This window comes from Oryctolagus cuniculus, chromosome 6 (assembly GCF_964237555.1).
Source record: "Oryctolagus cuniculus chromosome 6, mOryCun1.1, whole genome shotgun sequence".
NCBI lineage: Eukaryota > Metazoa > Chordata > Mammalia > Lagomorpha > Leporidae > Oryctolagus > Oryctolagus cuniculus.
This window is the reverse complement of record NC_091437.1, coordinates 6,383,998-6,409,270: the sequence shown is the minus strand read 5'-3', so window position 1 is coordinate 6,409,270 and position 25,273 is coordinate 6,383,998. Positions and strand designations below refer to the sequence as shown.

Genomic DNA, 25,273 nt, shown 5'->3' with positions numbered 1-25,273 from the left:
ATGCATCGTGTGTCTCCGTGTATAAACATATATCATATATGCACACACTTATATGTGCATACATATTTATAAACATATACACTTTTCAGTTTCAGAGACAGTTTTCAACAAAGCCTAAATCTGAAAGGAAGACCAGAAAAGTTCCCAAATGAAACAGAATTCCGGACTCTGCTCCTCAAGGTAAGAGTGATTACTGCACTGATTTCATTTGCCAACAAAAATGCAATACCACCAGATGCTATTACAGGTAGCACAGCTAATTAAGATCTAATGTACTTTTCTGCTTCAACAATTAAATGGGGAAGGACTGCAGGGAATTTTGCTATATTGCTAGGAAAATCGTGTGATGGTTAAAAAGTAAATAAATTTCTGTGAAAAACTCTGCTTGCCTTCATCTGTTTGCAGAATGTTTCACTTACGAGATGTTCTCCCCTTGATGTTGCAGAGCGTTCAGAGTAAGAAGCTTCTGCACAAACCAGATGTCACGGCCATCTCGGAAATCTGTGCTTAACGGAACAGAAAGAAGAGCTGCCAGAGCTTGGCAGCCATCTTATCACTGTCTGATTTAGCAGCGTCTATCGGAGGTGGCAAGTTCATCATGCACCTTTAACTACCAAATTCACAGAACAAACAGAAGGTTTACCATGGGAGGCAGAGAGTGATCAGACAGTAGCCTGTAGTTACTCTTCCAGTAAAACAGCATGTGTTGTCTAAAATTGCTAAGGGAACTAGGGAGCTCATCAGAAAAATCAAGTCCTCCGTGAATGTCTTCTTTAATACCCCATGACATGACCTCCACAGCAAACAAAAGGCTTACATGCAGACATCCAATGTAAGTAAGATCAAATATTAACATTAAAATGGGTGCAACAAGGCTAACCTTTGCAACTTAATCACGATGTTGAAATCTTATTAAGCTTAAGTGGCTTCCCTGCATGATTCGTATTTGCATATTATTATTGATTTCTATAAATTTCTATAAATTCTATAAATTCAGAAGAATAAACGGGAAGACAATTTGGTCTTCAGTTCCTCTTCTATCACGTAGAGGAAAAGGATTTCTATTAGGTGTCTCCTCCTCGACAGCAGGTTTTCCTCTAATTATTCAGCACCATCGGGAACCAGAGTTAGAGGAAAACTACTCAAGAAGGTAGAGAGATGGCTGGAGGAGAAAACACCTGAATGAAAATGGGACTAGAACAGGGATTGAAGCCTACTGTAGCATTTCTCCAAATAAATCATTCCATTACCTCTCAGAAAGGTCAACTCAGTGCAGTGGAAAGATAACCGGATCAGGGTTTAAATATTTATGTTCTGGTGCCCACCTCTGCCATGTGCAGGCTGTGTAACTTTGGGGAATTCAAAAACCTTCCTGCTTTTGTTACCCAGACTTGAAACCCAGTCACAGCTTCTTACTCTCCTCATTTCATGCTGCAGCAAGTCAGTGTCTGTTTACAACATTAAGAGGGGCCAACCTCAGAACACAGAGCGTTAAGCCGCCACCTATGACGCTGGCATCCCGTACTGGGGCTGGTTCGAGGCCTGCATGCTATGCTTGTGACTCAGCTCCCTGCTAACACGCTTGGGAGGCAGCAGAATGTGGGCCCAAGCGCTTGGGCCCCCGCACGCGAGTGGACGACCCAGAGGAAGCTGCTGGCTCCTAGCTTCAGCATGGCCCAGCCCAGGCCATTGAAGCCCTTTGGGGAGTGAACCATGGGATTTCTCTCTCTCTCTGCTCTCTCTCTCTCTGCCTTTCAAATAAACAGATAAATAAATCTTTAAATAAAATTAATTTCCTGGGACTTCTTAACTCTGATCCAGCTTATAAAAAGCCAGTCCATCCTAATAGTCAGTAAAATGTCAGCTAACTGAAAAAAATCAACAACTCTCCTTGGATCCATAAAAGTGGGTACATGACACATCACTGCCCCAGTGCTGGAGAAATGAGCCGATGCGCACAGAGAATCCCAACTTCCTGCACATAAACTCTGCAGGCAGCAGCAGCAGCGCTACTTTAGCTACTCCAACAGCGACTGGTAATTTGCTGCTGTCCCAGTGCGGACACTCTAAGCACTGAAACTCCAGCGGGATGACACACAGGGGCTCTGCATTCCTACTGACTTTGGCCTTCAGAAGCTCGACCTGGCTGTCCCAGCAGCAGCTGGACAAAAATCCACTCAGCATTTCTGACAGAGGAAAGGGGAAATGAACAATTTGGAAACATACTGTTCTTCGTAATACAATCTACCCACAGGAGCAACTGTTTTAAACAGAGCCTAACCTGCTGGGGTTCTATCAGCCTAATGGACGGCAGGGAGGGAAATACCCCACCTGCAGCTGGAGTCAGCCTTTCAGGTGAAAGAAAGGAAATACCGGCTCCTAGCCTGCCCTAACCACCTGTCCCATCAAAGTTAGGTCAGCTTTTAAAAAAACAAGACGACCTGTGACGTGGACAGTCAAGAGGCACAAGCTTGCTACAGACTGATATCTAATCGTAAGAAAAAAGAACATTCCCTGCCAATCCTTACCAACGCATTTTGAAAGACATACTGATAGCAAGTTTTTTGTTTGTGGTGTGTTGGGTTTGGTTTTCTACCCAAAACAGTACGTCCAACTATCCAGAAGGAGAAGCCTCCGATCCAGGCTCAGATCCGGCAGGGATGCCCGCACGATGATCGCGGGAACGTAAAGCAGCTACGGACGATCTGCTGAAGCTCCATCACGTAAGGACAGCAGGCAAGAACACACAGCAGTGTAAGCAGAGAGATGCAAGTTCTAAGAAAGAACTGGAGCGAATGCCGAAGGTCCAAACAGAGTCAGGAGGTCCCCGCTGGGCTTCCCTTCAGTAGTGGACAAGGCTGCAGGACAGCTCAGCAGGAAAGTGCGACACGGAGACAGAAAGCAAAAATCCGAAAACACAAAAGGGAACACTTGAGAACTGTGGGGTAACTACAAGAGCAGTGAACTCACGGACTGGGAATTCTAGAAGGAGAAGAAAAATATTTTAATTAATAATACCTGACAGGTTCCTCAAATTAAAATTGGATACAAAGCCAGGAACCCAGGAAGCTCAGATAACAAAGAGGATAAATGCAAAAAAATGAAATAAAAATTTAAAAAGCAAAAGATACCATTTTAAAAATCAAAGATAAACTACGAAAGAAGCAAGAAGAAAAAAAAATCTTACCCACAGAGGAGCAAAGACTTACATTTGAATTCTAATCAGAAGCAATGAGCAAGAAAAGTATGGAGGCTCAGGAATCTGGACTGCATCCCGCAAGGCAGTGCCTGGGTTCAGTTCGCAGCTCTGGCTCCTGCTGATGCAGACCCTGGGGCAGTGCTGAATAAAGCAGCTGCCTTCTGCCACTCACTTGGGAGACACAGAACAAGTTCCAGGCCCAGCCATCACAGGGATCTGAGGAGTGGACCAGGGGCTGGGACACCACCCTCTCTCTAATACAGGTAAGTAAGTAAGTAGACAAATATAAATAAATAGAGTGAAATACTTAGAGAAAACCACCATCTGGAATTCTGTACCCTGAAAAACTGCCCTTCAAAAGAAGTGATTTCCTCAGGAAAATAAAAATCAAAGAACTTTAGGCTGGTGGAATTGCCTCCCAAAAACGTTTTTAAAAGTTCTTTTGAGAGGAGAAAAATTATATGTCAGAAATTTGGAACTACATAAAGAAAGACCAAGCATCAGGAAGGAATAAATGAAAGTAAAATAAAACTTACTTCCTTATTGTTAATTACAGTAACAGTTATCAGCTTCTTCACCATAATAGTAGCAAAAATGTATTCAATTACACAGGCTCATATATAGATAAGCAAACATGAGAGTATTCCAAAAAATTTGTAAAAATGGAATTAGAAGATGTGCATTTTTCTGCAAAAATATTGAAATCCATGCACAATCTTTTTCATAATATGCTTTTATATTGTGTTTTTGGAAAATCCTTCATATGCATAGATTTCAAAACAAAATTTGCACCAAAATAAATTTATCTTTTACTTCCATTTTACGCACACTTTCTGAAGTACCCTTGTATGTGTATCTGATTTATAAAGCATATGTATGTACATAAGTGCTTATACATATGTATTTGTGTGTATTTCATGTATGTATAAGTTCAGCGAATGACAGCCACAATGCAAAGAACACGAGGAAGAAATTAAAATTATTTTGTTGGTATAAGGCATTCACACTACCCACAAAGTAGTACAGTTTCCTCTGGAACTGGACTTCAGTCAGTTGTAAATGTATATTGTAAACTCTAGGACAACAACTAAAAAATAGTTCAAAAAGCAGTACAACAGACTTGCTAAGTAAAGAAAATATAAGATATAAAATGTCCACTAAAAATCACAAGTCAGAAAAAAAATACAGAAGACAAAAAGAGAAACAGAGACCAAGGGTAATAACTAAATAGAAAACAGAAACTTGATATAGATTGTCGCTCCCCCATTCGCGGAGGAACGACACTAGACCCTGCGCTGTTCTTTCTGCCCGGCTCTTCCCGGGTTAGCTGCCAGCCTCACTCATGGAGGAACGACGCCGTCCCGGGTTAGCTGCCCCCCACCCCCACCCCGCTTTCCCTGCTTCCGCGGAGGAGCGGCACACCGCCGGCCGGCTCTCTCGGGGGCTGCTCAGGTGTTCCTCAGATGTTCCTGGTGCATGCTGTCTCTCTCCTCCTTTATAGTCCTTTTCCACCAATCCCAACTCTGCTACCCACACGCCGAGCAGGCTGCTCTCCTCCAATCAGGAGCAGGATCAGCTCCTGCAGTTTATTGGTCGAACTGGAGGCAGCTGCGTAGAAGTTGTTTACTGTCTCAGCGCCATATTGTGGGAGAGCAGATGCATAGAATTAGTCCTAGTTCCAGTAATTTAGTCTAGTCTCAGTTGCTCCCCACAATAGATCAATCCAACTATCAGCATATCTATATATAGATACAGATATGTATGCATCTATATCTATATAATAAAATCACTTTGAATGGTATTGCCTAAATACACTGATCAAGACAGAAATTGCCAGAGTGGATTAAAAATAATCCAACGATAAGCTGTCTATAGGAAACCCATTTTAGTATAAAGACATACAGATTCAAAGTAAATGGATGGAGAAAGACAAACCATGCTAACATTCTTGGAAAGTTATCAGGCATAAAGAGGAGCATTATATAGTGATTGAAGGCTCAATTATTCAAGAAGACGTAACAATCTTTAGCATGTACGGTCTTAACACAGCATCAAAATAAATAAGGCAAAAACTGATGAAACTGCAAGGAGAAACAGATGAATCCATTTCGCAGTTGGAGACTGCATGCCTCCCTATCAGAATCAGACAGACCCAGCAGGCAGAAGTCGGTTAAGGAAATAATTTAACTTAACCAATCAACTTAATCAATCAACTTAATCAATCAACATGATACAATCAGCATCTACAGACTACTTCATTCAAAAACAACAGAATGTACAGTTTCCCTAAACTCACATCGAACATTCACCAACACAGACCACACTGTGGGACATTAAAACATACCTTGAGAAGTTTTAAAGAATAGAAATCATTTAATAACTGCTCTCATGTCGAAATGGAACGAAATGAGAAATCAATAAAAGAAAAACATCAAAATATGTGGAGATAAACAACATAAATATAAATACATGAATGAGTCAAACAAGCTTCAAGAAAAATTAAAGCCATTTTGTAAGAAATGAAAATGAGGCCGGCGTGCAGTTCACTAGGCTAATCCTCCGCCTAGCGGCGCCGGCACACCGGGTTCTAGTCCCCGTCGGGGCGACGGATTCTTTCCCGGGTGCCCCTCTTCCAGGCCAGCTCTCTGCTGTGGCCAGGGAGTGCAGTGGAGGATGGCCCAGGTCCTCGGGTCCTGCACCCTCATGGGAGACCAGGAGAAGTACCTGGCTCCTGGCTTCAGATTGGCGCAGTGTGGCGGCCACAGCGGCCACATTGGGGGTGAACCAATGGAAAAAAGGAAGACTCTGTCTCTCTCTCACTAACTCTCCCTGTCAAAAAAAAAAAAAAAAAGATAGGACAGAGTCCAAGATGGTGGAATAGGGAGGAAGCTTACTGATCTAGGCTAGGAGAAGATAATTTAGAAAAAACAGAAAGCGGAGAGAGTGCAGTCTCAGGAAAGAGGGAGAAACGGCAGTGGAAAGTCCACGGAGGAGAGAGGGAGGGCGTGGAAGCGCAGCACGGGCAGGGACACAACACTAGACCCCAGCAGCCCACAGCCTCAGGACCAGCTGGAGAGTGAGCTGAGACCAGACCACAGCAGCCCGAGCCCCTGGTGACAGAGCTGCGGGGACAGCCTGCCCTGAGTCCAGCCTGCAGCCCTGTCAGGGAGCAGGGGACCTGCCAACCAGAGGAAGAGAAGGGCATGTTTCTTCCTCAGGCTCACAAACATCAGGGAAACGCAAATCAAAACCACAGGAGGTTTCACCTCACCCCAGGGAGACTGGCTTTCATACAGAAATCAACAAGCCACAAAAGCTAGCAAGGATTACGGGTAAAGGCACAGTAATGCACTATTGGTGGGAAGGTCAACTGGTGCAGCCACTGTGGAAGACAGTATGGAGACCTCAGAAACCTGCACACAGACCTGTCATGTGACCCAGCCATCCCACTCCTGGGAATTTACCCCAGGGAAATGAAATCAGCATACAAAAGAGTGATCTGTACCCCCAGGGTTATTGCAGCTTAATTCACAATAGCTAAGACATGGAATCAACCAAGATGTCAGTCAACCGAAGACCGGATACAGAAATTATGGTGTATGCACATCATGGAAAACTACACTGTGGTTAAAAAAAAAAAAAGATACCCTGTCATTTGCAACAAAATGGATATAACTGGAAACCATCATACTTATTGAAATACGCCAGTCCCAAAAAGACAAGCACAACACATGTTCTCCCTGACCTGTGCTAACAGAGCATGTAAAAAGTGCACCACAGAAGTGAGACCGACACTGAGATGTGATGATTCTGAACAGCTCTTGTCTCAACTGTTCAGGAAAGTTTTTTTCTTACTACTTGTTGAACTCTTTACTTAGTGTAGGGTTAATCTTACGAATATAAAGTTAATTGAAAGTAGATCTTTGGGCCCGGCACTATGGCACAGTAGGTTAATCCTCTGCCTGCAGCACCAGCATCCCATATGGGTGCCTGTTGCAGTCCTGGCTGCTCCACTTCTGATCCAGCTCTCTGCTGTGGCCTGGGAAAGCAGTAGAAGATGGCCCGAGTGCTTGGGCTCCTGCACCCACATGGGAGACCTGGAAGAAGCTCCTGGCTCCTGGCTTCGGGTCGGCACAGCTCCAGTCATTGCGGCCATTTGGGGAGTGAACCAGCAGATGGAAGATATATATCTCTCTGTCTCTCTGTCTCTCCCTCTCTCTGTAACTCTACCTCTCAAATAAATAAATAAAATCGTTTTTTTTTTTTTTAAAGTAGATCTTTGTAAAAAATAAGAAAGGGAATAGGAGAAGAAAGAGGAAGAAGGGTGACACTGCGGGCAGGCGGAAGGGGAGAGTGTGAAGACTCACTATGTTCCTAAATTTGTATATATGAAACACATGAAGTGTGTATACCTTAAATAAAAGATTTCTAGGTTTAAAAAAATGAAAATGACAATATGACCTACCAAAAGTTGTGGGAGATAGCAAAAACAGGGTTAAGAAGGAAGTTTACAGCACTGAATCCATGTATTAGAAAACAGTATTGGAAGCAACAACTTACAACCTATAAAACTACATAAAAACAAAAAATGAAATGAAGTAAAGAACCAAAAATAAGGGCAGAAAGCAGCGAAACTGAAACCTCATGCCCAACTCCCCCCCACACAAATGGTAACCACAGGAGTGACGGATACGGTGACATGACTACGGCAATCAGTACCAACACTTACGTGTACATAATCATCGCACTGCACACTTTGAATATATAAAATTTTTATTTGGAATATATTTTATTTACATTTCTGTGGCTGGCACTGTGGCATAGCAAGTAAAGCTGCCACCTGCAGTGCCAGCATCCCATATGGGCACTGGTTAGAGTCCTGGTTGCTCCACTCTCAAGTCAGCTCTCTGCTTATAGCCTGGGACAGCAGTAGAAGATGGCCCAAGTGCTTGAGCCACCACACCCATGTGGGAGACCCAGAAGAAGCTCCTGGCTCTGGCTTTGAATCAGCTCAGCTCCGGCCACTGCAGACATTTGGGGAGTAAACCAGTGGATGGAAGAATTTTCTCTCTCTCTCTGCCTCTCTGTAACTCTGCCTTCGAAACAAATAAATAAACCTTTAAAAAAATCATAATTTTATTTATATTTCTAAATTTAAAAAAAGAAAAATGGGAAAACAATGGAGAAAATAAAAGAAACCAAAATCTGGTATTATTTAACAGACAACAAAATCAAAAGGCCTTTAGGCAGGTTAATTAAGAAAAAAAGATACAAAATACTAATACCAGAGACAAAGCAAACGGTGGGGAAGAACATGGATCCCACGAATATAAAAAAGATAAAGAAATATTCACAAATATTTGATAATCTAAACAAAATGGACTACTTAGAGTTACAATCTACAGAAACTCACACAAGAAGAAATAAATAATCTGAATAGGCCTATATCTATTAAAGAAACTGAAATGCTAAAGTATAACTTTGTAAAAGAGAAAAACTCAGGCCCAGATGGATTCACTGATAAATTTTTTTAGGCATAAATTTTACCTATCAATTCTCTACTTTCTTTTAGAAAGTAGTGGAGAAAATACAAAAGAATCAACAAAATAAACTCCTGCTTTTACAAACTTGGATGCATACAAGGTTGACACACAAATGTCAATCATTTGCCTATAGCAGAAATGAACAAGTGAAATTTGAATTTAAAAACACAGTATCATTTGCCTAAGTATTAAAAATCTGAAGTATTTTGGTGTAGGTCCAACAAAAAATGTATAGATGAGATCTGTATTAGGGAAATGTCAAGCAGTGATGAAAAAATAGAGAAATAAATGAAGAAGTGCTCTATGTTCATGGATAAGAAGATTCAATGTTGTTAATACCTCAACTTGATCTAAGATTCAAAACAATTCCCATCAATAACCCACAGTTATTGTGTGGATATCAACAAAGTGATTCTACAGTTTATATGGAGAGACAAAAAATCAAAATAGAAACTCAATTTTTGAAGGAGAAGACTAACATTTTCTGACTTCAAGGCTGACTATAAAACTACAATACTCAAAATACTGTGTCAATGACAATGGAATACACAATTAGGTCAAAACAGACCCACAAAAACATAGTCAGTGGACCTCTGACAAAGAAACAAAGGCAACACAATGTAGAAAAGGGAGTTTTTATAACAAAGTGTATGTGTAACAACTGGACATCCATATCTTTCAAATAATGAATTCAGACAGACCTAACATCCTTCACAAAAATTAACTCAGAGTGAATCAGAGAACTGATGTAAAACGCAAAACTGTAAAGTTCTGGAAGCCAACAACAGGAGAACATACAACTGACCAGGGGTTTGACAAAGGTTTAGATATAACATCAAAGCCATGAACCACAAAAAAAAAAAAAAGAGAGAGAGAGAGAGAGAGAGAGATGAGCTAGACTCCATAAAGTTCAAAAATTTCTACTCTGTGACAAACACTGTTAGAAGAATGGAAAGACGGGTAAAAAAACTGACCGAAAGGCAACGCAAAAGATATATATATATAAGGAATTATCATCTAAAATACACAAAGAACTCTTAAAGATCAACAAAAAGTAAACAAGTTAGTTAAAGGAACGGGCCAAAGACCTAGACAAAGATGATATACTTGTATGGATAAAGTCTAAACAAGGGAAAGGGTGTTCCACAGAATGTGTCGGCGGGAACACAAAACAACAATGGGAAACCACCGCACACTTCTTAGGATGGCAAAATCCAGAACCTGTACAACATCGAAGGCTGGTGAACACACAGCAACAGGAGCCTCCTTCGCTGTTCATGGGATGCAAGCGTCCATTTCTAACAAATCCAAACACGCGCTTTCCATACAAGACCCAGCAATCAGGCCCCTGCCACTTCCCCAAAGGTGTCAAAAACTTAGGTCCACACAAAAACCTGTACACGACAGCAGATTTATCTGTAATTGTCAAAACTTGGAAGTCACCAAGACTTCTTTCTGCGGTAAGTAAATAAACTGCAGTGCTATCAGAGTAGAATAGCATTGGGTGCTAAAAGCCAATGAGCGGCAGGCGCCACAGCTCACTAGGCTAATCCTCCGCCTTGCGGCGCCGGCACACCGGGTTCTAGTCCCAGTCGGGGCGCCGGATTCTGTCCCGGTTGCCCCTCTTCCAGGCCAGCTCTCTGCTGTGGCCAGGGAGTGCAGTGGAGGATGGCCCAAGTGCTTGGGCCCTGCACCCCATGGGAGACCAGGAGAAGCACCTGGCTCCTGCCATCGGATCAGCGCGGTGCGCCGGCTGCAGTGTGCCAGCCATGGTGGCCATTGGAGGGTGAACCAACAGCAAAGGAAGACCTTTCTCTCTGTCTCTCTCACAATCCACTCTGCCTGTCAAAAATAAAAATAAAAAATAACATCATTTGCAGGCCATACAAACTTATCAACTTAAAACTCAGCCTGTTACACAGACTTACTGAACTCTGAGACCCACTGCAGTTGCCATCACAGGGCCAAACCAAATGACTTTTCAGCCCTGATACTGCCCATGGCCCGATGTTCCCTACCCACCTCTACCTAGACGTACATTTCTTATTAAGTCTTCAAAGCATACTACTACCACCAAATGGGTGGGGAATGAATGAAATGAACTTTATGATGTCCTGCAAAATTGAAGATTCAATGACTGCAAACGAGACCAGGCAAAATATGAAAGACAACCTCCAAATCAAAAAATGCCCAAAATATGTATTGAAGAAAATATTTAAAAGGATACTTACTGTACAGAAATTCTTAATTTGTATTCCTGATATAAATGACTATCTATATAACAAAAATGTTTATCATCAAGTGATTTTCATGTAAACACACATTAAAAGATAGGAACAGAGGGGCTGGCACTGTGGCGCAGTGGACTAAGTCTCCACCTGTGGCTGAGCACGCCAGCTGGTGAACCGGCTGCTCCTCTTCTGATGCAGCTCTCTGCTATGGCCTGGCAAAGCAGTGGAAGATGGCCCAAGTGCTCAGGCCCCTGTGCCCACACGGGAGACCTGGAGGAAGCTCCAGGCTCCTGGCTTCAGATGAGCCCAGCTCTGGCTGTTGCAGCCATCTGTGGAGTGAACCAGTGGATGGAAGACCTGTCTGTCTCTCTCCCTCTGTCTGTGACTTTGCCTCTCAAATACATGAATCTGTATTAAAGAAAAAAGAAAAGGAAGGGAGGGAGGGAGGGAGGGAAGGAGGGAGGGAGGAAGGAAGAAATACAGTGAGAAGAAAGTCCTAACCTCTGTTTAGTGAATCATCCGGCCAATGAAACAACATCCATTATTTTTTAGGTTTTGTTCTGTGTCTTCTTTTCTTAATAACCTTGAAACTTGGTAATATGTTATCCTTTATGTATGAAGACCCAGCATTTAGAATATACATTAGTTATTTTTCCAATCCTATTATATTGTGGCAAATCACTCACAGACACACATTTAGTGTATCTATGACTAACAGCATGGGGGATGTGTGAAAATAAACATGTGCCATCTACAGCCATATAATGCTTTTCGTAAAAGTAAGCCAGTACAGTGTCAACTCCATACACTTAACTCTTTTTTTTAAGATTTATTTATTTATTTGAAAGGCAGAGTTACACAGAGAAGGAGAGGCAGAGAGAGAGAGAGAGAGAGAGATCTTCCATCTGCTGGTTCACTCCCCAAATGGCCGCAATGACTGGAGCTGCGCCGACCCGAAGCCAGGAGTCAGGAGCTTCTTCTGGGTCTCCCACACGGGTGCAGGAGCCCAAGCACTTGGGCCATCTTCTACTGCTTTCCCAGGCCATAGCAAAGAGCTGGATCAGAAGTGGAGCAGCCAGGACTGCAACAGGCACCCATATGCGATGCTGACACTGCAGGCAGTAGCTTTACCTGCTATACCACAGTGCCGGCCCCAACCCTAACTCTTTAATAAATCACCTACTCTAAGCAAAGCAGACATAACAAAGTTAACAGACTGAGCTATTAAATTTTTTATACTAGAATGTTTTCATTATAACTCAGCAAATCTAAGTTTATTCGTTAACTTATTTTCACTGATGAACAGTAGAAAATATTAAGTAACTTTTTAGGTATGTATCAATATGATTAACTCAAAGTCCTGTGACTTTAACATACCTGTCTACACCGCATACTATCAAGAAAGCCATGCCCAACAAACTCCCTTGTACACCCACATCTACGCAGCTGTTCACACGTACCCAGCGTACCTATGTGCCTCCACTTTCAGTTTTCACATGGTGAATAAGGAATCTCAAGTTCAGGAGAAGTATTTGCCTGCCTCCGTAACAACATCTTCTAGTGCTGAGTCAAACAGCCCACCACTCTTAGAGCCACACATTTTGATAGTGTGGGCCATCTTCAGCTGCTTTGAAATGACACTTTGAAAGTGAAACAATGCACAGCTCAAAATAAAAGAAAATAAAAAAGCTGAAACTGTCACCTGTAGCTTAATTAGCCCAAGTTCTGTAGCCCCCAGAGAAAGCGCATGATCATGATACAACTTTTCCAAGCAGTCAGCAGCCCCTGCGCACACACTTACTCAGCTAGGCTGTATTTTAATTTAGCTGTATACTGAACAGACCCTGACTTCACTGCTTGCTGCTTGATAGAAGAAAAACAGCAAACAGAGACAAATCTCGCTGAAGAATGAGTTAGATTACAAAAATGTTTTTTCTTTAATGTAGAAAAAACTCAAAACCCATTTCCTCATGGAATCAATACTGTAAACAGTAGTAAGATCGACTAGTTCAGAAAATGTATTGTGAACTCAACGCAGCTGACTACAGCACACTTCTTACTTTGGGTAACTGGGGGCATCTGGGACTGGGGTAGCGAAAGGGCAGTACTTAGCAGTACTTTACTACCAGTCAGAATCACAGTAACAGCTGTCACTTAGCACCCACAATATGCTAGGCATTGTGATAAACGCATTACGTATTTTACTTGTTTAACTCTCATAACCACTCCGTATCATTTTCACTTTACAGGTTGAAAAGTCAGACTTTGAAAAATTAAGTGGCTTACATAAGGTCACACAGAATAAAAATGATACAGTCCCAGGACTCACCCCAGATGCACTTCACTTCCAAAGTCAATACCACACCACCAAGCTCCAAAACAGCTACTTTCTCTCCCACATCCATAATCCCCAATGCTTCAACTAAAGCGCTCACTGCTACTTATCAGGAGAACAGCACTGCGGTCTAATTCACGCTGGATATAAACGACTCAACCCCGCCAGAAGCATAATTTCCATCTTTAAAAAAAGAGGTGGTGGGGCCGGTGCTGTGGTGCAGCAAGTTGAAGCCCTGGCCTGAAGCACCAGCGTCCCATTTTTTGGGCGCCAGGTCGAGTCCCAGCTGCTTCTCTTCTGATCCAGCTCTCTGCTATGACCTGGGAAAGCAGCAGAAGATGGCCCAAATCCTTGGGCCCCTGAACCCACGTAGGAGACCCAAAAGCAGCTCCTGGCTCCTGGCTTCGGATCAGCGCAGCTCCGGCCATTGCAGCCATCTGGGGAGTGAACCAGCGGATGGAAGCCCTCTCTCTCTCTCTGTCTCTACCTCTCTCTGGAACTCTTTCAAATAAATAAAATAAATCGTTAAAAAAAAAAAAAAAAAGAGGTGGTTACCAAAGGCTAGGGAGGGAGGAACAGGGAAATGCTGATTACCACGTAATAAATTACAGTAGCTAAGAGTAAGAAGTTACAGGGCCCTAGGGTTCTATGGCACAATAGGTTGACTATAGACAATTACTTGAATATTTCTCTATAAAAGAAAAAAAAAACAACAACAACAACGAGAACAGGGGTCAGCATTATGGTGTAGTGGGTTAAGTCATCACCTGCGAAGCCAGCATCCCATATGGGTGTCGGCTCATGTCTCCATTACTCCACTTCTGATCCAGCTCCCTGCTAATGCACCTGGGAAAGCAGCTGAAGATGGCCCAAGAGCTTGGGCCCCTGTCACCCACATGGGAGACCCAGATGAAGCTCCTGGCTCCTGGCTTTAGCCTGGCCCAGCACTGACTGTTGCAGCCATCTGGGAAGTAAACTAGGGTATGGAAGATCGATCTCTCTCTCTCTCTCTCTCTCTGCCTTTCCCTCTGCCTCTGTAACTTTGATTTTCAAAATAAATAAAATAAATCTTTAAAAAAAATTGGAAGACAAAATTTTGGATGTTTTCACCATAAAGAAACGCTAAGTGTTATAATAAGAGAGATATATTTATGCTGACAGACATCACACAATGTATACACAAATTGAAATATCACGTTACCCCATAAATATGTACAATTTTTATCTTTGTGTTACAAGACAAGAAAGAGGCAGAGATGGGCGGGAGAACTAGTGGTTAAGCCGCCAGTTAGGACGCCCGTGTGCCTCAGAGCACCCAGGGTTCAAGTCTCCACTCCAGCTCCTGCTAATGCAGATCCTGGAGGCACCAGCACGGCTCGCGCAGCTGCCTTCCCACCACCGACGTGGGGCATCTGGACCGCGTCCCAGCTTTGGCCTCCCCGGGCCATTACAGCCATTCAGACAATAAACCAGTCAATGGCAGCCCAAGTGCAATGCCCACTCCTGTCTGTCGGTCAGTCTTTCTCCAACAAACAATCTTTTAAAAGGAGGCAACTTAACTGAATTCATTTATGTTATATAAGGTAGTCAAGCCAAAACAAACAGAGCAGCTTGCACTGGAGAGCAGATGAGCCCTACTTGAGGGGACGTCTGTAGGAGTGCTTGTCTGACTGGCACCTGGTCTGTGCTGGAAGTCTCCCTATCCCATCCGAGCGATGCTGCCATCAGTCCCCTCGGTCTCCTCCCCAGTCCCTTGTGCTCAGGAACCAGGTGTCCTTTGTCCTGAAGATCACTAATTGCCGCTGGGGAAGACAATGGTCACTCACCGTGTTTGGAAGCTGGAGCTACAAGAACGACATACATCACCACGTGCAGCCACATGGACAGAGTCTGTCACACAGTAAGGCCACACGAAGCGGGGGCAAAACCAAGGCCTGCAGGCGGTGAGGCCTGAACCCCGATTCTGCACTGCCCAGCGCTGGAGAGTCACCCCTGTTTCATCACTGCTGCCCGAGCCAGCACACTTCCTATGTGATGAACTTCACTCACGTGGCGTCTCCAGCTTAGTAACCCAGAGTCCTGACCAACACGGTTCGTCAGAGTTTGCTCTCAGAAAACCGCTGAGGTCCAGTATCCTAGGAAGGGCTTCCACAAGCTGCTGTGTCTGCCCATGCAGTACCCACAGATGGAGCATGGGCAAGGGAACAAAGCTGATTCCGACTTCAGATCAGGGACGATCACCAAAGGGAAACGCAGAGACAGAGGATGAGGCCGGGCAGTCACGGGCAGTGCACTGAAACACACTCCTTCTACTCACACAACTACGCACGCCAATCTGGGAACAGCATGACTCTTATATTTTCTCTCACGACGTTTAACAGAAAACCACATGGCTACATATCAGTAAGTATAAAATTTAGGAACGTACTTATTACAAATCAAATATACAATTCTACCATATGCTTGTAAAAAGTGCGTATGACTTTTTAAAATACACATTCTCCACAACTTCAATTGTCTTTGAAAAGTTTCTATTTGTACCTTACGTTCTAAGATTGAAGTCATACAGAAACTTAAAATACAGCTGTCTTAGAGTTTTCTAGAACTCAAGATTTGAGTTTTCATTCTCATCTTTCTGAATTAGCAGTTTACCTTATTAAAGTATGTTGATTTTCCCTGTTAACATTTTGAATACAAAAATTATATATAATTGGATATACATAGAAGATAATCCTAAAAATGAAGTCATAATATATTAGGATCCCAACTCAAGGTGATTTAATATTTATATTGCTTGGGGCCAGCACTGTGGCGCAGTGGATTAACACCCTGGCCTGAAGCGCCAGCATATGGGCACTGGTTCGAGACCCCGGCTGCTCCTCTTCCAATTCAGCTCTCTACTATGGCCTGGGAGAGCAGAAGAAGATGACCAAAGTCCTTGGGCCCCTGCACCTGCTTAGGAGACCCAGAAGAAGCTCCTGGCTTTGGATCGGCACAGCTCCAGCCGTTGTGGCCAACTGGGGAGTGAACCATCAGATGGAAGACTTCTCTCTCTCTGCATCTCCTCTCTCTGTGTAACTCTGACTTTCAAATAAATAAATAAATCTTTAAAAAATATTTATATTGCAGAGAAACACAGGACTCTTACTTACATCCTTTCAAAGTAGACATATGAACAAGCACCTACAAATCCACTTTAAATTTTTAATTTGCTGAAAAGAATAAACAATTACTGAAAACAGTACTCTTCAACAAATTTTCAATATGGTTTGCTTCTGACACCATGACTTCAATCATTAAAACTTTAGTTTCCCCCTTTCAAGTCCCTTTTACAGTGTTAACCGCAAGTCCAGCTTTTGGCAGCTGTGGCTATCAACAACATAGTCTATACTTCCAAACAGCCAGGGGTTAATGCCAAGCCTTCCGCAGAGTTCCTGGCTACAGAGAGCAGAGTGACTTCTGTAAATGACGCAGCCTGCAGAAGTGAGGGTGCTTGAAGAAACGGCCAGGGGACGCGTACTGGGCTCCAGGGGACGCATACTGGGCTCCAGGGGACGTGTACTGGGCTCCAGGGGACGCGTACTGGGCTCCAGGGGACGTGTACTGGGCTCCAGGGGACGCGTACTGGGCTCCAGGGGACGCGTACGGGGCTCCAGGGGACGCGTACTGGGCTCCAGGGGACGCATACTGTGCTCCAGGGGATGTGTACTGTGCTTCAGGGGACGCGTACTGGGCTCCAGGGGACGCGTACTGGGCTCCAGGGGACCTGTACTGGGCTCCAGGGGACGCGTACTGGGCTCCAGGGGACGCGTACGGGGCTCCAGGGGACGTGTACTGGGCTCCAGGGGACGCGTACTGGGCTCCAGGGGACCTGTACTGGGCTCCAGGGGACGCGTACTGGGCTCCAGGGGACGCGTACGGGGCTCCAGGGGACCTGTACTGGGCTCCAGGGGACGCGTACTGGGCTCCAGGGGACGCGTACGGGGCTCCAGGGGACGTGTACTGGGCTCCAGGGGACGCGTACTGGGCTCCAGGGGACGCGTACGGGGCTCCAGGGGACGCGTACTGGACTCCAGGGGACGCGTACTGGGCTCCAGGGGACCTGTACTGGGCTCCAGGGGACGCGTACTGGGCTCCAGGGGACGCGTACTGGGCTCCAGGGGACGCGTACTGGGCTCCAGGGGACGCGTACTGGGCTCCAGGGGACGCGTACTGGGCTCCAGGGGACGTGTACTGGGCTCCGGAATTGTACCCAGAGTCGTGCTAGAGGCAGAGTCGCTTAGGCTGCCTGTGATGGCAGCGCAGCACCACCAGCACCGTGGTTCACCTATGGCTGGAAGATGCTAGCACTGCTGCAGGGGTGAGAGGGACGCCCCTGTTCATGACTGGAGGACGGACAGCTACAGGACAGCCAAACTGCGGCCCTGATGCGAGGTCTCGTTCTAACAGCAGGCCTCCAGCTGTCGCAAGAGTCATGGGGACTGTCTGGCCCCTTTAGGCTTCCGCAGAGGGAGGTGGGATCTAAAGCACGTGGAACGAAGACACAGTGAGACGCCAATAAAAATAACTTACTGTTCTCCTCAGTCATGGTTTAAGTGATTATGAGGAAAATACTGTTTCCACAAAGATACTATATGATTTTTTTAAACTCATTTATTTATTTGAAAGGCAGAGAGAGAGAGAGACAAAGACAATGACAGGAAAAGATCTTCCATCCACTGGTTCACTCCTCAAATGACCGCAAGTGCCAGGGCTGAGTCAGGGTGAAGTCTGGAGCCAGGAACTACATCCTGTCTCCCTCGTGGGTCACAGTAGGCCAGATACGTGCAGGAATAACAATTTTACCTCCACTTACAGTTCATTACTTAGCCAAGGAATGGAAACTCTGATAAGGTCAAGAACACAACTCAAATACTGAACTACGGAAGGACATAGTTGCTATTTTATTCAGGCTCTTCAACAAACACATCTTGGGTTTCTGTTAAGTGTCAGGCCCTGTAACCAGTAAAACCACCACTCTCTCTCTAAGTGCTAACATTAAAAGACACAAGAAGAAAGACAGTAAATAAATGAATACAAATGAGACCCGGGCTGTGCAAAGGAGGTACGGAGTAGGAGGACACAAAGGAGATAGAAAGCAGGCCCAGTGCTTCAGGGGACAGCGTGTGCTACCTGCGTGAGAGGAGGGACTAGAGAGGACAATACACGCTCCAGGTAAGGAAACAGGACCTGCAAAAACCCAGGACGGTAGGAATTACACACATTTGATGACACGCAGGGCAGAATTCCACAGGCAGGGATATGGGACTCTACCCTGAGGTCACAGGAAAGGTACCAAACATTAAGTAGGGAAATGAAACTCGTCTATGAAAGCAGTTTGGGCTACAGGACCAGAAGGTTCCCTGGAGTAGACTATAAAGACCATGAAAACAAACGGCACGAAGTTTGGCTATGAGAAAGCAAGAAAGAGGGTCATAGCTGTAACAGCCAATTGACTTGTGTGTTGCTTGCATGCGACACTTGGATTAAAGTGAACATAAGAAGCCAAAAAGATGGAGGACAGAGCCTAGAGGGAAACCCCAGGTACCTAATCAGGTGGGGACGGCAGAGGGAAGTCAGACAGCACTCACCCTGGGCTCCGAGGTCTTGCAGGTGGGTGGGGTAAGACTGCCTGAGAAGGAGCCTGCAGACAGAGAGGAGGGTCAAGTGACGGCTCGTGCCTAAGGGAGACAAGAAGTAAAACAGGAAGGAGCTAATAAAGAGATCTCATCAGACACAGGGGAAGCAACGGGAGGCAAGATGTCCATATCTGGAAAATTCCCATGTTACTCAAACGCAGCTCTCCTGAGCAGAGTTCAACGCTAGGCCCAGGCAGGCCTTTCTGCCAGAAGTGCTCTGTCCTTTTGTCATCCTTCGTCTCTGAGAGCTCTGGGCAATAAACAGACGGGAATTCCTCCCATTCCTCAGGACTCCGACCCTGTCGGTTCCCACACACTTTCAAAGGCCAAGGAGAAGGGGAGAGGGGCACCTGAGAGAGGGCGAAGCCCAGGAGCAGACTGCTTGAACCTTCTTTGCAACACACAGACCCCTTTGTTCACCAGTATCTGCCAAGGACATGAACAGCTGCTCCGCTGAAGGTTCTGGTTAGACTCCCCTGCGGCTGCCCTCGGCCTCCCCACAGCTCACAGGGAGCAGCCACCTAGGACCTCAGAGTACAAATGGGCCTTTTGTTCATAAGGAACAAAAAAAGGAAAACTTACATGCTTGCTTAAACACACCCTAGCTGGCCTCGCTTAAATTGAAACAATACAGAGATCTATGGGCACAAAGCTCCCGCCAATAACACAGAGGCTTACTTTAACAATCTCCCTGTCTGTACTCGGCGGTGGAACCTGATCATCTTGGGGGAAGACCCTCTACGTGTCAAAACTTTCGTAAGGCATTTCGCGTATGTGACTGCATGCCAGGCTTTCAAAGTCAAAGTCGTATTACCTTTTTCAAAACAGGAAGTCAAGGTCTAGAGAGGTCAAGAACCTTGCCCCGGTCACACGGTGACAGAGCCAAAGCGTCTGTAAAGCCGGGTCCATCACCTCCCCCCGTCTCCGGTCTCCAAGCTCATCAGTGTTACACAGGTCCCCCACTACTGCTGCTACAGAGAATCCTCAGCTAAGAGCCCGCACAATGTTTCTCCAGGTACAAGTAGGACAGCTCAGCCCCGAGGATCACCACTAGCTGTTTCAGAGTAACAGTGCATTCCACAGTCATCTAAGCAGACCTCTGCTCATCCTGTTTTCTTCTGGCAAAAAAATGGTTCTCCCCACTGCTCAGAGTAAAAGCTGACGCTACTTCTTCAGGCTTGGTGTTCACGGTACCCTAACACGTACCTACACCCACAGGACTGATGAGCATCTACCCCATGAGGTAGTATTAACCAGTATTACCAACTCTGGAAGGCTGGATGATGGTCCAACTGAAAGATGTGTCTATATGTAAGCAACAAAGGTCATGAAACAAGTATTGGCGCAATAATCACTACATAACAGGACCACAAGAAAACAGCCACTAAGTTCAAGTTACTGTGAAGCTGACTTAACTGCCAGCTTCAGAAAGAAAAAGCCATAAACAATGAAGTACAAAGTTAGATAGATAATGGCTGCACACAAAAGGATTAAACGATTCAAAAAACAGAGAACTACGGCTCAGACAGGAATGTCCGCCATGCCTGTGCATGCAGCTACACGAGGAAGCACATCAACTGGCCTCTCGGAAATAACTACGGGCAACACAGTCTCATCTGAGGTCCAGAAAACCTCTTTCAGTAGTCATTACTAGGGTATTTGTTTCTCAAAGTATCATGAACCCAATGCTTTATTATTCAGAATACAGAAAAACACAGTAAACTGTGAAATTTAAAGAGGAGACTGATCAAAATCATTAACAACTACACGAAATGTAAAAGTGAATTGTACTTGACTTAAAATCACAACGGCATGCTCTGCAATGCACGGAAACGAGCAATCTCAAAACAGCACACCCCTCAGGGATGTCTGCCGGCACGGACACCCCCTCAGGGATGTCTGCCGGCACGGACACCAGAACACAGCTCACCGGACAGGACTCTGTGGGCACCACGAGTGGACTGCTCTGTGCATGACCCCACAACCCACGACTCAATGTAAGATCCACAGGAACTCTCCACTCGGAAGTACTAAGTATTTACTGTGCGGCTGGCACTGTGCTAAGTACAGTGAACAGACTGGGGAACCACACAGAAACAGTCTGTTTGTTTCAAATGTAGAGAAACCACATTCTCTCAGAACACCACGAACGTCACAAGTTTACATCAAACTTAGAAACTGCACCCTTATTAATTTCAAGAAGGCATATAATTAATTTGCTCCCCATAAGGATATGGATTACTTAAGTTCTCCCCACAGTCCCTTGGAAAATTGGAAAATAACCACATTAAAAATAAAAACAAGACTGACCTTTATTTTAATGTGTTAATAGTCAATGCAGGGGCCAGCACTGTGGCACAGCAGGTTAACGCCCTAGCCTGAAGCACCGGCATCCCATATGAGCAGCGGTTCTAGTCCCGGCTGCTCTACTTCCAATCCAGCTCTCTGCTATGGCCTGGGAAAGCAGTAGAAGATGGCCCAGATCCTTGGACCTCTCTCTGCACCCACGTGGGAGACCTGGAGGAAGCTCCTGGCTCCTGGCTTTGGATTGGCGCAGCTCTGTCCATTGCAGCCAAGTGGGGAGCAAACCATCGGATGGAAGACCCCTCTCTCTGCCTCTCCTCTCTCTGTGTAACTCTGACTTGCAAATAAATAAATAAATCTTTAAAAAAAAAAATAGTCAGCCAGTGCCGTGGCTCACTTGGTTAATCCTCCACCAGCAGTGCCAGCATCCCATATGGGCACCAGGTTCTAGTCCCGGCTGCTCCTCTTCTAGTTCAGCTCTCTGCTGTGGCCCAGGAGGGCAGTGGAGGATGGCCCAAGTGCTTGGGCCCCTGCACCCACATGGGAGACCGGGAAGAAGCATCTGGCTCCTGGCTTCGGATCAGTGCAGTGCCGGCTGTAGTGGCCATTTGGGGAGTAAACCAACAGAAGGAAGACCTTTCTCTCTGTCTCTCTCTCACTGTCTATAACTCTACCTGTCAAATAAATTAAAAAAAAAAATAGTCAATGCAGTCACTGAAATCAAAAGGTATGAGCTAACTATACTCAGATTTTCAAAATTACTTCATGTATTTAATTTTTTTTATTATTATTTTTTTGACAGGCAGAGTGGACAGTGAGAGAGAGAGACAGAGAGAAAGGTCTTCCTTTGCCATTGGTTCACCCTCCAATGGCCGCCGCGGCCGGCGTGCTGCGGCCGGCGCACTGCGCTGATCCGATGGCAGGAGCCAGGTGCTTTTTCCTGGTCTCCCATGGGGTGCAGGGCCCAAGCACTTGGGCCGTCCTCCACTGCACTCCCTGGCCACAGCAGAGAGCTGGCCTGGAAGAGGGGCAACCGGGACAGAATCCGGCGCCCCGACCGGGACTAGAACCCGGTGTGCCGGCGCCGCTAGGCGGAGGATTAGCCTAGTGAGCCGCAGCGCCGGCTCATGTATTTAATTTTGATTTTTAAGAGTTTTCTAAGCTCTTTAAGATTTTAGAACATCTGGAAACTGCTTTGTCTTTAAAAAAAAAAAAAGATTTATTTATTTATTTGAAGGCAGAGTTACAGAGAGGCAAAGGCAGAGAGAGAGAGAGAGAGAGAGGTCTTCCATCCACAGGTTCATTCTCTAATTGGCCGCAACGGCCAGAGCTGCACAGATCTGAAGCCAGGAGCCAGGAGCTTCATCCGGGTCTCCCACGTGTGTGCAGGGACCCAAGACTTGGGCCATCTTCCACTACTATCCCAGGCCATAGCAGAGAGCTGGATCAGATGTGGAGCAGCCGGGACTCGAACCGGTGCCCAGACGGGATGCTGGCACTGCAGCGGTGGCTTTACCTGCTACGCCACAGCACTAGCCTTTGTCTTTCAAGTCTGGCATTGTTCTTTGAGTCTCCTCTATGGAAGCTACCATTTCATATTTCACCTATAATGCGAGAGAGTACATGCCTATGATAACTAATATATTACTATATTCTCTGATGAGCCAGTGGCCTCTCCCATCAATAATCTCTTTATGATTATTATTAATTTATTATTTTCACTTACCTTCTGGACAATCTGCCTTTTTCCACTTGGCTACAATTTTAAACCCCTTTTACTTGGCTTTCTAACTCCTCTTAGCTTCACAGACGTCAACATTCCTTTAAACCCCCCAAAACTGACTGCTTCCTCTTTATACTTGAAAATCTTGCTGTTTATAATACCGCTTTGTCTCCCTGAATTATTAACATCTGAAGAATATTCTAAACGTCTGATCAACAAAGTCGCTCTCTTGTCGATCCTCATTTGAACACAGCAACAATTATCATTACCTCAGTTTACCTTTTCTTCGCCCAAACTTTCTCAAAACTCAGCTGAGCTCACCAGATCATACACTCAAACAACTTCCCCCCATTTCAGTCATCAATACTCCATTCACTCATTTACCTGAGCCACTCTGCTCTCTCCCTCACTGTCCTGCCTACCTCTCATTTGAAACCTGACTAGTAGACAAGGCAGAACTACGCCCGTCACTTCAGCCTCTCATGAAACACTGTTGCTCCCTCTTCCTCCTAAGGAACCGCCTGCTTCTCGTCTGTGGGTCTCAGCTTGAGTGTGAACTCCGTGGAGATCACAGCGTCACATCGCGCACACAGCTGCACCTTCTTGTGTGTGTCCCTCACATGCACACTGCAGCTGGTAACTACATAATGTGCCTGTTTACCTGTTTTTCCCAGATATGGCCCCTAAGAGAATGTCAGCTCCAGGGGGGCATGAACCAAGTTCTTGTTGGGTGAATACTTACTGGATAAATGGATAATTATCTGATGAAGTGCTGAGAAAACTCTGTAACACACCACCACCGTGGTAAGCAAGACCATGATGCTAGAAGTTAAAGAATGCTTTCTTTCTGTTTAAAAAAGAAGAATTCTTATGGGGGCCAGCACTGGTGTAGCAGTAAGGCTACTGCCTGCAGCTGCCCATTCCATACCGGCTCCAGGTTGAGTCTGGCTGCTCTACTTCGGATCCAGCTCCCTGCTAACACACCTGGGAAAGCATGGCAAATGGCCCAAGTCCCTGGGCTCCTGCACCCAGGTGGGAGACCCGGAAGAAGCTCCTGGCTCCTGGCTCTGGATTGGCCCAGCTCCAGCCACTGTGGCCATTTGAGGAGTGAGTCAGTGGATAGAAGCTCTCTCTGTCTCCCTCTGTCTGTAAGTCTGCCTTTCAAATAAATAAATAAACCTTTATAAATAAAGCTCATGAGAGTATTTCAGGCATGGAAAGCCAAGACACTCTGGCAAAAGATCTCTGCGAGTGAGATCCCAGTGGAAAGAACAGGTCATCAAAGAAGGAGGTACCTTTCTCTGAAGGGAGGAGAGAACCTCCACTTTGACTATGACCTTGTCTAAACAAGATAAGAGTCGGAGAACTCAAGGGGCTTCCATAGCCTTGGAAACTCATGACTGGAGCATGGGGAGATTACTGATGCCATAGACAGGAGTGTCAATTGGTAAAGTCAACAACAGGAGTCACTGTGCACTTACTCCTCATGTAGGATCTCTATCCTTAATGTGCTGTACATTGAGATTCAATGCTATAACGAGTACTCAAACAATATATTTCACTTTGTGTTTCTATGGGGGTGCAAACGGTTGAAATCCTTACTTAATGCATACTAAACTGATCCTCTGTAAAAAAAAAAAAACAAGAAATTATCAATTCCCAACTTGACTCTCACTGGGATTAAACATGACAATAGGTCTGCTCTGATTTCATCATCATTTAAAAAAAAAATCATCTATTATTTTTCACTTTATGTTTCTGTGTGGGAGCAAACTGTTGAAATCCATACTTAATGTATACTAAGCTGATCTTCTGTATATTAAGATAATCGAAAATGAATCTTGATGTGAATGGAAGGGGAGAGGGAGTGGGAAAGGGGAGGGTTGTGGGTGGGAGGGACGGTATGGGGGGGAAGCCATTGTAATCCATAAGTCGTACTTTGGAAATTTATATGCATTAAATAAAAGTTTAAAAAAAAATAAATAAAAAAAATTAAAAAAAAGACAGTATCCAGAATATATATAACAACCCTTCAAATATTTAATTTTGCTATTACCATTTCCTTATTTTTACTATATTATCTAAATATTATCAACATTTTTACAATAAATATCACTCTTTAAAAGTCAAAAAAAATAAACCTTTAAAAAAATTATATTAAAAAGTTTTAATGGACATATACAAATTATATGAAGGGACCATGTGATGTTTCAATACATATATATGTTGTATGATGACCAATCAGAGTAAATATATCTAC

The 25,273-nt window shown here is 44.8% G+C and overlaps 1 protein-coding gene across 8 annotated transcripts in view; it reads right to left on the bottom strand.

The window, feature by feature from the left end:
* COMMD10 (COMM domain containing 10) overlaps positions 1–25,273 on the bottom strand; it is a 206,857-nt gene that overhangs the window by 97,701 nt on the left and 83,883 nt on the right. The window contains exon 6 of one of the 8 annotated variants that reach the window (XR_011389651.1): positions 18,939–19,028. The exons of 6 other annotated variants lie outside the window; for them this stretch is intronic. The gene's annotated coding sequence lies outside the window, so the exon portion shown is untranslated. The remainder of the gene's footprint in view (positions 1–18,938; positions 19,029–25,273) is intronic. One more of the 8 variants, XR_011389650.1, reaches the window with a different exon arrangement.